Source organism: Miscanthus floridulus, chromosome 5 (assembly GCF_019320115.1).
Source record: "Miscanthus floridulus cultivar M001 chromosome 5, ASM1932011v1, whole genome shotgun sequence".
Lineage (NCBI taxonomy): Eukaryota > Viridiplantae > Streptophyta > Magnoliopsida > Poales > Poaceae > Miscanthus > Miscanthus floridulus.
This window is the reverse complement of record NC_089584.1, coordinates 50,896,324-50,909,248: the sequence shown is the minus strand read 5'-3', so window position 1 is coordinate 50,909,248 and position 12,925 is coordinate 50,896,324. Positions and strand designations below refer to the sequence as shown.

The window sequence follows — 12,925 nt, the reverse complement described above, 5'->3', positions numbered from 1 at the left end:
ACTACTTGTCTCATTATGAGTATGCATTTCATTTGAATATGAGTAATAACTTAATGATGCTTCAGTAAGTTAGAACTACTCATTAACTAATTAGAGCCTTTTATTTAATCAATAGGTTTGGAATGCTTAATTGCTTATTTGCTTAGCAACGATAGAAGTCGGGTGTGAGGAGGGAACTCACTCTAGCAAGTAGGAGCTTCACTAGCATAATTAATTACTTAAAACTTGCAAGGGTATCAAATTGATTTATAGTTGTCTAAATATGACTAAGGAACCAACTTAATTGGTATATGAACATGATGATCAATTTGGTAATCCTTGCTCATGCGAGGGGTAGGTCACTGTGAGTGTGGGCCCTCAAGTGACGTAGCTCGTGGAGGATTAAGGACCGTTCATTGGGATAGTGAGTCCATGTAACCACCCATACATACCACATACCACAAATGGGGGTGGTAAGCCGAGTAACTGATTGCGACAGGTTTGTTCGTTGAACTAGCAAGGGTGGTTGGCGTCGGGAAGATGGTGGAAATCTGACCCGAGGAACTAGGAAGATGGTGGAAGCCTGACCCGAGAAACCATTCGAACCTTCCATGGACATTCTGGCTGGATTAGGAAAAGGTTGGAGAACATGAGGCAAGCCTTACCCGGGCACGGGTATGGTGGTTCGTCCCGTTCTCTATGTTGGTACAGTTGTACCCTCTACGCAGATGTTGACATTTCTTAGCGTCACTACTAAGAACCGAGTTTGAAATCTGTCCTCGACAACGGCGCTAGAAATGCTTGTTGGTATTTATTAACTTGTCACTTGTTTTAAGTAGTCACCTATTATAAACCTATATCTCCTAACATTACTTTACTAGGTTGTCATCCCTAGTGATGATGCTAGAGATGCTTGTTGGTACTACATCGCATTACTACAAGAATAATACTAAGCAGTTCTTTATTAATTTATGTGACTAGGACGAATAGATATGAATATATGAAAGGAATCTGCAAGCGCACAGATAATTATACTATTGTAGTACTTCACCCGAGAGTATTCCAGGTATTGTTATTTATATTTTTACCACAGGGAAGGTCTAGCATGGACATGTATTGATAACTTATACTATTGATGGATAAATAAACCATAACCAATGTTCTACTCATAATAGGGGTAAGTCATAGGATAAGATATATGATAAGTATTGACTAATAATAATGATAAATCACTCAGAGTACTCATTTCTATGTCATTAGCATGGTCAGGTAGAATATTAGAGAAATAATTCCTAAGTTATTCTTAATTACACGTCAAAGCATACATTGATTAGTGCAATTATACCTAGTAGTCATTGCTAAGATCATCTTCATCTCTACACATAAGGGATATTACTAAGGAAAATAAAGAATAGAGCTTGTTCTTCCTTCGTAATCGGACCCTACGTGCGCCTATATTCGGGGAGTGGACTACAAAGGACTCAACGGGAGTGTCACATCCGCGATCTACCACATGACCCAGAATATAGGGTGTATCCGTAGGTAAACAATGTATAAGCACCACGCTTACACAACATCGACCACCTACCCATGGTACCTTAGAGTGAGCGCTATACTATAATAGAACCGTCCAATTTATAAGAGCACAAGTACAATAGCAATCACCGAAGTGATCAAACCATCATACTTAAGCCCATATAAACCCGGTAGTCCGATGAAATCACGAAGGATCTCAAACAAACCAACATACAAACCAAGATCGTACATGATTCAACACAACCAGTCACATGTTACATCATAGTTCACAAATAGTTCACAAGTATCTCACATACATCGGAGTTCACATAGTTATTGCAAACCAAGTTCAAATAGCGGAAGCAAAGTAGTTTGACATCAACATCACACTTAGTTCAAATACATGCCAGTACCACGGTTATTTCTAGCAAAAGTAGAATAGAGGGGATAACTCAAGAGTACCATGCCCCATGGTTTAGTCCTCATCCACGGCAGGATGAAGGCAGTTCTTATAGTACCCATGATACATCATGTCATCTGCAACAAGAGGGAATAAACCCTGAGTACAAGAATGTACCCAGCTAGACTTACCCATCATAAACCAGAAATAATATGACACCAAGGAGTATGCAAGGCTTTATCGGTGGAGCTAGCTTGACAACATTTTGCATAAAAGCTTAAGTAACATAACTTGGAGATTTAGTACCTCTAGCATCAAATTGAATACCTATTCAATTAAGCATCTCTAGATTAGCACCTATATTAGAGCAATCACTTGATTAAGCTAACAAGCATTAGTAACCATATCCGGTGTAATAATTTGAGCATCATCATATCAATCAAGTTTCCATTAAGTTACTCTACATTGCCGCTGCTTAGTCAAGTTCTCACTATCCGGGAGAGACGGCAATTTGAATCGATTCCTACCCAGTTGGGGAATTATTCCTAATACAAACCCATACTACCCCTATCAGGGTCACATGGGTCACCTTTGGTACAACTCAGGAACCAACTTCGCGGGTCCGATCAGCGCCGCACCCTCAGAGATTCTACCAGTCTGCCAGGAAGTTCATGTCCGGCCTACCCTTGGACTCACGCCACTGGCTCTCTGCACATCCTTACTACCTCCAGTGTGCGCACTTTCACTTACCGAGGACCGGCCTGAATTGAGCTACTCGGCTTCACGGTCGGAACGACTTATCCGGCCAACTAAGTGCTAGGCATGCGTTCAACATGACATGAGGACGTACAGCGAATTGGTTCTTAACCGGCACAGACGAGGATAAATAGGCACCAAGACCTCCATGTCTTGTTGCTTCTCTATCACCATCCCACCCGGTCTCCTTTTTATTCGTCAACACATGGTTATTTCCATGATAGCAATTATAGCCAACCGTGATCAGATATCCATCTATATCTTGCAGGTGACAGAAAATCACCCGACTTCTACCGGACTAAGCAAGGCTAAGCATATATTTGATCCTGGACCTACAAGGGATTCAAGATATATTTGTCTAAACAAGGATAATATATGCAGCAAGTGTTTCCAATTAACTCCTATAACATAATGCATCAAACATAAATGACGTAAGTGATATTTGTAAAAACATAGGAGGCTTATAATGCTCCGGGGCTTGCCTTTCAAGAATGAAGAAGGTTGGTGGTTAGGACACTCAAGGTGATCTTCCACATTGACTCCTCCTTCCGCCTGAACTTCCTGCTCCTGCGATGTCTGCTGCTCCTCCTGATGCTCGGGTTCGAACTCGAGTAGAGTCACTCCTTTCGGGGAACCTATTGCATGCATATGCACAAATGAGTATCATGAATGCATAAGAGATGAGATGATATGATAAATTGTATATGCATGAGCATGGTTATCCACAAGGTGTATGATAAGTTTAACATTCGTTGGCAAGGTAGATGTATAACTTTCTTCTAATTGATCTTTACGGAGTAGGTGCATATCTCTTCTATAATACAAGAAACATACGCTCACCAAGTTCTAGTAACCTAAGGTATAGTTGTTCATCATCCAGTAAGAGGCTTAGAACCTGCAGCTAACAACTAATCTCAATTAGCCTAAGCATCTACATGGGCATCACATAAGACAAACAACTACAATTGACTTAGTCATTTCTTGCTGTAAACAGCAGCTACTTATTTTGGCTATATCTAGAGTTCTACTCAACCAAATACTATGATCTTATACTTTCTGGAAAGTTTATAAAACTTTCTACAACTTTCTTATAGTCATCTCAAGATGATTCAATGGTTATCAATGTCAAACAAAGTAATTTCCTAGATCTGTCCAGAAATTCAAGAGAATAAGCATTTCTGGAGACCAACTTCTAACAGCTATAACTCTCAAACCATTTAGCCTATTGCCATGATAATTTGACACAAGCAATATAAGTAAGTTATCTACAACCGTGTTATTGACAAGATTCACAATAAACATCATTTTACCCATGCAATTTACTTCACAACCAAAACTGTCCGAACAATCACTATAATTGAATTATAGAGCAATTAATATTTCACTGCATACAAGAAATCAAATTTGGGAACAACCAATAGTACCAACAGTTCATAGGCATCATACACACTCAAGAAAACATGATGGTCAAACCCAAATAAATTATTTAAATGCCTTTATTAATTTATTTAGACAGCAAGGTGAAATAAGGAAAATATATCAAAAGTGCACAATAAATTCTGAGAAAATTACAGTAGCGTTCGTATGACCCCAAAAGTCTACTGTACAAATTTCATGTCATTTGGATAAGTATAGCCATCTCTACAAAAATGACAAGTTGCATAGGCTTATTTTAGCAAAAATAATTTAGCCTAGTGAAAAGTGTCAAACAACATATTTCATATTTTTCTTAGATTCATCCTAGCACTATTTCATTGTGTAAAAATTTGCATGATCATTAGTTATGTATTTTTACCTCATTTATTTTCACTGGAAACTAGCAATTATTTAAGATTAAATAGGAAGATCATATTCCAATTATGCTTACTATAGGTTTAGTATTTTTTTAGCTAGAGCATGTCAACACAAGATCAGAGAAAATTGGAATCATAATTTTATCACTTTCCTAGCTCAAGTTATGCATTTTACAAGGTTGAAAATAATTTAAAAGCACTTATCTAACTCAATTTAATTCTCCTAGAAAAACATCCGAAACAGTAGACTTCATATTTTTATCAAATAGTACACTTCATGATGAATCCAACAAAATTTAGTTCACTCAATTTGGACATCTACAACTCTACTTATGAATTTTCAAAATTTAACTATATTTCTGAAAAAGAATAAATTCAAATTCTTAATGCAGCCGCTGACAGCTGGGACCCGCTGGTCAGTAGGACCCACATGTCAGTGATACCGGGGTAGGGGAGGCGCTCTGGCCAGCCCTATCTCGCCGGCAGCGAGATCACCGGCGATGAGGGTGACACCAACATGTTCCCCTCATTAAGCCGCGTTGGTTCGTGGTGAAGATGTGACCTAGGGTTCACCGGAGATGGCTCGCCAGCGGCAATGGCGGATGGCGGAGGTAGCACAGTGGTACTCCGGCATTCTCTAGCCATCACATGCTCCGATGAGGTGTGCTACAGCTTCATAGAATCCTAACAAAGCTATCTAGGGTGGGTTAGGGATTCAGTGAGGCGACGGTGAGCTCCGACTGCGTGCATGGCCGCACGGCGGCGCATGAAGCACGGTGGTGCTCCCACCATTCTGGCTAGACAGCGGTGGAAGGCAGGTCTCTGTCATGCCATCCGCTAGGTCTAGGGTTACTCAACCTAAGATGCAAGAGAGAGGAGGGAGGCGATGGGCCAGCTTGACAACGGCAAGCTCGAGTGCCACAGCGGCCATGGCGGCTACACGTAGAGGGGCGACACGTTCCTGTGCAACCAGGCAGTAGAGTCTACCCTAGATCCGGCCTATGCATCAAAAGCCTAGCATGTGCTAGACCAGAGAAGAGGAAGGCAGGGGATGCAGTGGAGTGGCCGAGCCATGGTGAGCCGAGAGCACGGTGGCGCTCCGGTGGCGATGGCGGCTACGGCGAAGTAGAACACCGCTTTACCTTGGGTCAAGAGGCGGTGTTGGTGGCTCGAGGAGGTGGAGGTGATGGCGAAGCAGCTGTGGCTGAGACAAATCGACTGGTGGAGCTACGACGCCGGTGACCGGCTGTGGTGGAGCTGCGGCTGTGACGCAGCGAGCTTGGAGCTTTGCTTTGGCAAGGCAGAGCGAGAGGGAGGAAGTGAGAGCGGGCGAGTGGAGTGAGCAGCAGGGGTGCGGCACCTTTGTGCACGCTCTGGCTGGGCCATCACCAGTGTATGGCCACCACGCGATGGCCAAGGCCTGTGGCCGGTCGGCCACTGACGCGCGCATGTACGCGGCCATCAGAGCCGATGACAGTGTCTGACAACGCTACTTTGTGATCGTCTAACTCCAAATCTGTGGCAATTTAGCAAAAACTCCATTACTAAGAATTGTAGACCTACACGAGGTCCACAACTTTGCTTTAGAAAGTTTCCTCTAGTTCACCATGGTTTTCAAAATGCAAAGCTTCAAAGTATGGTACATCAAAACTGAAAATCAGTTCATGACTTAGCAAATTTTTCTAAGTTAAAAACAACATTTTGTTGATTCTTGTGAGCCCTATTTGACCAAGTTAGGCATTGAATTAGCTCTTGACCCAAAAATAAAAGTTGCTACTCTAGTCAAGTACTATAACTTTGATTAAGTGTGCACTGCCATGCAAACAATCTATGCTATAATTCAACTTTGGTCAAAGTAGTAACATGAACATGGAAGTTTCTAGATTAACTATGACTTGGGGGCTGTTTTGGTCCAAGTCATGAATACCAAACTTCTTCCATGTACCATCCTAAGTGTGTATAAGGTGTTTTTGTGACCTCATAACCATTTCATGCATTGGTCACACACAATGGCAAGCATATATATATATATATATATATATATATATATATATATATATATATATATATAGCTTGTGCTCATGAAATGCAAGTGCCCAATGCATGCTTAACACTAGGGTGTTACATATACGAACTTATGCATGAACATGATGATAATCCAACTATACTAAGCATATAATCAAAGTAGACGATGAACATTATCACGAAGAACATGAATAAGATGAATACTAATATTGTCATAACAATTGTAACTAGCATAAAAATAATGGAGGTACAAAAGAGAGGGGGTACAAAGAATATACCAAACCACGCTCTTGACACGATCGGGAATCCAAGCAAAGCCTGCTTGCCTCCCTCTAGGCCTAGCCTAACTAGCTATGCCCTAGAATATGGTGGAGCTCTGAGGATGATTAGGGTTTCTATCTTCTCAAATGACTTGATGACTGGAGTTATGCCTGAGGGTGGCAGGGGATAATATATATAGGCCAAAGCATTCAACGTGAGCCCTTGGATCAAACCAACTTAAAGGATGGCATAGAAGCAACCTAGAAGGAGGTGGAGAACTGACATTTGAAGGAGGGGCTGACATGAGGCACCACCTGGTAGTCTCTACCTCTATGCCTTGGCACAGAGTTCTCTTGAGTCTTTTGGAGTCTTCTGGTGTCTATTTCGCTATGGATAAGCATGATTAAATTTGACATGTAGGTCCACCTTGATGGTTTTTTAGATAAACCCTGCAGAAAATACAGATTCACGAAAACTCATGGAATTTGTTAGTTTAAACCCCTAGACCTTCTTTAATGATTATATTTATGCCCTTATGTATACTATATTGATGGTTAATCATGGTTGTTAACTACCATCAACAACAGAGTCTTTCGAAAGCCTGAAGTCCTTCCGGACAAAACTGGTTGTTCCTTCTTCTATACCCATTGTAGTGTTGATGATGAAACTTGATGATGATATGAATCACATATGTTGAACACTTCTCTTGCTATCATGAACCTTTAACGCTAATACTTTTAATTATGAATCATGGGCATGTCGTTCTTTTAATGAACCTTGCGCTTTTATGAAAATGTACAAATGCCTATTAATCCTCTTGCATCCACCAAATATTTATATGTTGGAATTAAGTCCTGCGAGTACGCAATGTACTCACGGTGCTGCCGTTAGGCTGTTTTGTAGGTAAAGTACATTGGCGGCCGTCTCTTGTAGGTAAAGTACATCGGTGGCTGTCTCACTGCGTCGTTGGTGGCAAAGTGGGTGATTGGCAGGAGCCGTCTAAATTATGGTGGTGACACCCATGGGCAGGGCAACCACTAGTTATTAGCTATGAGTGATCCATAGCATAGCGGTGTTGGTAAGTAGTAGTTGGTCTTCACTACATATGCCTGCATTGAATTAATGTCTTCTTTAATGTTGTATAATTAATTTGTTAAACTCAATAAGCCTTGTAATATATGTTTTTCGCTGAATTATTATGTGCTTCGATGATAAGATGTAATCTTGAGTTGTGGAGGCTATCGTGGTATGATACTCAACCTGATCTTGAAGAGGAGTTGCCAAGTGCGCTCCTAGGAGAGTCACCGAGTTTGGTTTGCTTAAATTGAGTTGGTCAAGTGGATGACACTCATTTTAGGTGAATTAACGCAGCAGGACCCTCACAACGCACATAGGCACAAACACATGACCTACGGCGCAGCACTGTTTGTCATCGTCCTAGCGACCGATCCACCTCAAACTCCTCCTAATCGTGTCTCTCACCATGATGAACCAGTGACCCAAGTCTTGATTTCTCGCTCGCACTAAAGGTCGCTCCAGCCAAGCCTCATGGACCAACTCCTAGGCAAAGCTAGGCACTCGTGCACGAGTCTGAAAGGAAATAGGGAACTCATTCGATAAGGGCAAAAGGAACGAATGGAAAGAAGTCTTTTCATGCTCGTTTGCTTTCCTCTCAAATCGAGCCGGATCTGCGACTTAGTCTCAATGCCTTGATGCTCCACGGATCACGTGACCTTTAGCCCCACGAGCTAGCCCCTGGTATAAAACATGTACCCATGAGCACAGAGCTAGGGGGAACGAAGGACATTCCAATTCGAATGAGAAGAAAAGGGAAAGGACAGTAAAACGGTAAACAAATGCGCAAATCATGCGCCATCTACACAAAACCTAGATATGTCCATTTTAGAAAGATTACACCCAAAATGCTGGTCGGTTACACCAGAAAAACCCCTATGCATCAGAAGCCCAGAACTAAAGATGAACGGTGGCAGCCGACACCTTGCTTGCGAGGACCTCCGCACCTCGAGCAGTGAAGCTACCAATGGCAAGGATATCACTCTCGAACCTCCCCGACGCACATCCTTGACCAACGGCATCAAAGTTGACATCACCATAGTACGAGCCAACAGACGTTAGGGCAGCATGAGCGCCATGATGAACTCCCTCAGAAATTAGGGAATCCACATGGAGACGGGCCTCGTCAAGACAAGGCACCAGCTGGGCATTCCCCTGGCTAGCGCCGAGCACGATGTCACAAAGGGCCTGTCCGGAGGAGGTCAACACTACCAGTAGAGTGTCCATCTTCAGAACCTTCTGGCTTATAGCTGCCTTCTCGTCTTGATCCGAGAGTGCCCTTGGATGCAACCCTGTACAGACACAGCTGGTTCATAACCAGATATGATGGCAGAACAAAAACATAATGAAAAATAGAAGAAGACTCACCGCTACACGCGGAGCATAGTTTTTGGCACTCAGCCTCGAGGTGCCGACGCCCTTACTCGGCCATATCTCGAGCAATGCCAGCTGAGATGAGCTCTGTCTCCTAGACAACCATCATGTCCTTAAGACCAATCATTTGGGACATCAGAGCCTCAATCTAGGACCGAGCTAGCGCTTCCCGGTGGGATAGATCCTCCCTCAACCTCTAGGAGGCCTCCAACTCCCCACACAAGTGCTGCACCGTGGCCTCCGCCGCTTCTAGGTGGCCACGGTTAGTGGCACCTTCTACTTGCTTCTGATAATCCAGACGCAAGAACCAAGACTTCTCCTCCAAAATCTTCATCAACCCCAGCAGAAAGGAGGAACGATTAAACGATCACAACAAAAACAAAACAAGTACGGTGGAGATAGAAGGACAGAAAGTCCACCTGTGCCTGGACCATCACTTCATCGGTCATCTGACGACGAGCCTCTACGCCCAGTCAGGCAACCATGGCGATCGCGTCGCCCATCTTGGCCAAGGTCATCTAGACCCCTCGTGGCTCCGGGAGACAACCTCCCTCATGGCTAGCTCGATCGCATCATCCACCATGAACAACACCTCATCGGGGCGCATGGGATGGGGTCACACGAAGGAGTCCTCGCCCAGGTCAAGCTCCTCCTTGAGGGGCGAATGCAGGGCCACAATGGAAGGGAGCCCGGTCATCATCCCTGGAGCAGCGCTGCCGCCCAACAACTCTAGCCACACAGAAGGGCACGCACCGCTCCCCAAAGGCCTCAGGACTAAAGACCCTGGGATGGGCTCTCTACACCACAAAGACAGACGAAGATTAGACAACCGAGTATTATCAACAAGCACAACGAGGAAGAGATCGAAGAACAGCATACCTAGTGGAGCGTTCCACAAAGGGCACAACAATCCACCTTTCTGTGAGCGCCTTAGTAGAAAGAGTCACGGAAGGAGGCACCAACACTGACGCCGCTAGACTAGAGGTCGGTGAGGCACCCCTAGTAGCGTTGGCGGTGCTAGTCTCCTCCACGCCATGACCCCTAGCGGCCCCTGCATCCCCGGGCTTGGATATCCCTACGTGAAGCCCTCATCCTAATATTGTCATAATAGGGTGCTCAGCCACCACGTCGGTAAGAAGGCACTAGAGGAGGTCTTGGTCCTCTCCCCTAGGCATGTCCAAGGAAGGGCGGTGGACCTTGTCGTCGACCCTGGCCATGGCACCCTCGGTGCCTTCTCCCTAGATAGGAACCTTAGGCCCCATCAAGGAGGGGGCAACAGAAGCCATGTGGTGCCGCTCGGCGCCACCCTATCCCTATCCACGTCACCGATCCGTGGGATAGCTCCTACACTGCCTCACAAATGTCGATTTCATGTCGGTTCAAGCAGTGGACGAGATTCATTCGCCATGGATCCATGGGCTCGTTGTCATCCACTTGAGGGCCATCAACCAACCTTGCAATTGCTTTCAGGACCAAATCTTCACACGTGCTGCAGTGGCAACCGACTTTGGGAGCAAATTGTGACCCTACGATGCAATGGCGGTGAATCAGAGCGCCGGTCAGTGCCCTCACTAGGCTGCCCGATGCCCAAGGCACCTCCACCGCCTCTCTACTGCCTAAAAATACCCTCCTTGCTCCTTAGTGATATAATTAGAGGTGTTTCCCATAGTTGTAAAGTGTCCCAAGTAGAATCATTCTCTCTACTCCAAAGTTTAGGTTAGTAGTGAGAGTGAGAATGAAGAAATGAAGAGCTAGGAGCTTGGAGAAGTCTTCTGGAGTCTCTCTGTAAGCTCTTGTAAGCTACTTTTGCTTTCTATTTATATTTCCTTTAGTACTTGTCTTTATTTTCAACATTTACTTTCTTGCAATTAGAGTAAAGTAGTGTTGTGAATATTTCGATCATTTCTTGTTTAGTTAGTGAGTTTCCAATATACGGGATCCTCATCACTAGTTGGTGCTCTAATCTTAACGCGAGGTTAGAGTAGTATCACTTAGTGTAAGCGTGGTGCTTAGACTATAGGGTACCTTGGGTTGTGGCTAGTTCTCCGGATAGATTGTGGTAGGTGGCAGGTGATGACAGCCCTGTCCATCCTCTGTATTCCACCATGTTGGAACTAGTTATTAAATCATAGGGCTCGTGGTGCTTTGTGCCTAATCAACCTTAGGGTGAGTTTAGGGCAAGTACACCCCAAAGTATATTCATTGCTTATCTTGCTAGACAATTGATAGGTTGAATTAATTAAGATAGTACTTAATTTATCTTCACCTACTCTATGACCATAGCTGTAGTTTCTTTTGTTTTATTAGTTTAGTTAGTGTAGTTTTCTTTCATTTATTCCATCACATTCGTGCCTAGGTAATTCACTAGAATTTAGTTAATCATTTATCTGAGTCATACTACGCCTTCTCTGTGGAAATAAATACGATACTTGATTTACTCCTAAGTGAAGTGCTACGTTGATATATTCTATGTGCCTGCGGAATTAGTCCAATAGTCATAAGAAATATCAACAAGCATTTCTAGCGCCGTTGCCGGGGAAGGCATTGGCCTAGATATTTGGTTAGTATAGTTTTAGTGATTTTTCCTAGTTTAGATTCATGTTTGCTTTGTAATAGACAAAGTCAAGCATGGGTGGATTTAATTTGCTGGAAGATTTTCAGGACAATCCTGAGGCTCTCCTTCGAAGGGCGAGAGCTAATCTCACCCCTCCTCGGAGAAACCTCCCTCCGATCCATTCAAATCCTCCACAAAATGAGCCAGTCTTTTCAGAACCTCCACCCACCAATCCTATTCATCCTGGCAGTACTGCATCAACCAGTCCGGTGCATCTGTTAAGGCAATTCGCAATTATTCCTTCCCTACTATCTCCAATGTAGCCGTAGGCCCTAATATTCTTAGCGGAAAAGAAGAGTTTGTGCTTAAGACATCACTAATAACTATGGTACAAGCAATTCCTTTTCATGGAAAACCTTCCGAGGACACCAATGCTCATCTTTAGAATTTTCTAGAGATTTGCAACACAATCTCAATTAGAGGAGCCTCACAAGATGCCATTTGACTCCGATTTTTTCCCTTTTCATTGCTCAAAAAGCAAAGCATTGGTTTTATTCCAACGCAGGAACCTTAAATACTTGGGAGAAGTGTTCTAACGACTTCCTCGTCAAGTTCTTCCCTATCGGAAAAACAAATCATCTTCATCGCAAAATTTCTAACTTTCAACACCAAGCCCAAGAATCTATTCTGGAGGCATGGGAGTGACTCCAAGAGTACGTCCAAGCATGCCCTCACCACAGAATGGAGGACTAGCTGCTCATCCAAAATTTCTATCACGGACTTTCAATAGAGTCCCGTCAACACCTTGATGCTGCTACCGAAGGAGCATTCTTCTCCCTGAAGGTAGGGCAAGCAAAGGAGTTGATCGAGAAGATGGTAGAAAACCAAGGATGGACCGATGAACATCTAAAAGCTGAGTTGATCGAGAAGATGATAGAAAACTAAGGATGGACCGATGAACATCTAAAAGCTATGTCCTATAGTTATGAAGTTAATTCTTTATATATGGAATATCTTTTGAATAAGTTAGAAGAAAGAGCAAATTGGAAAAGAGATTGTGCTGTGCTAGAATATTTTGCAGCCAAGCTACCACAGGTAAGCCTATCTTGTGAAAAATGTGGAGGCATGAATCACACTAGTGATGCCTGCCCTAATAGAGACCTTAAATCCTTTCTCAATGACGGTGGATACAGA

At 43.5% G+C, this 12,925-nt stretch overlaps 1 non-coding gene across 1 annotated transcript; it reads right to left on the bottom strand.

The window, feature by feature from the left end:
- Positions 1-12,367: 12,367 nt before the first annotated feature.
- LOC136455665 (small nucleolar RNA R71) lies at positions 12,368-12,474 on the bottom strand. Its single transcript, XR_010759149.1, has one exon. It is a non-coding gene; the product is annotated as a small nucleolar RNA R71 (small nucleolar RNA).
- Between the last annotated feature and the right edge of the window lie 451 nt (positions 12,475-12,925).